Here is a 693-nt window from a genome sequence, read left to right on the forward strand (position 1 = left end):
ATATATATATATATATAAATATATATATACATATATACATACACGTGTGAGTGTATGTATTAAATGAACAAAAAATCAGAAAGCAAATTATTGATATTTCAGGTATTTCATTAAGTACATTTCAATTGTCAATAATGAAATCGATTGCAGATCATTTCATCAGATGAGAACAATAATATTGAAACTCTTCAATATTATTGTTGTCATTTAATGAAAGGATTCGTAATCAATTTGAATATTAATTATTGAAATGTACATAATGAAATATCTGAAATATCAATAATTTGCTTTCTGTTTTTTTTGTTCATTTCAACTATATATGGCTCTTCTTACTAGGTTATAGCCCAAGTGTGTATTGATACATCACTGACTGCATTATGCCAGTGTGGGGGAGACTGATGCAGCAGAAAAATCGAACCCTAATTTTTGATGGTAACTTTTGCACATAACGTGCATCAATAAAAATGTTATGCATATGGTGCAGGCATGGCTGTGTGGTAAGAAGCTTACTTCGCAACTACATGGTTTCAAGTTCAGTCCCACTGTGTAGCACCTTAGGCAAGTGTCTTCTACTATAGTCTCAGGCCAACCTAAGCCTTGTGAGTGGATTTGGTAGATGGAAACTGAAAGAAGTCCATTGTATATAAATGTGTGTGTGTGTGTGTGTATGTGTGTGTGTGTGTGTGTGTGTGT

The sequence above is a fragment of the Octopus bimaculoides genome, chromosome 24 (assembly GCF_001194135.2).
Source record: "Octopus bimaculoides isolate UCB-OBI-ISO-001 chromosome 24, ASM119413v2, whole genome shotgun sequence".
Taxonomy (NCBI): Eukaryota; Metazoa; Mollusca; class Cephalopoda; order Octopoda; family Octopodidae; genus Octopus; species Octopus bimaculoides.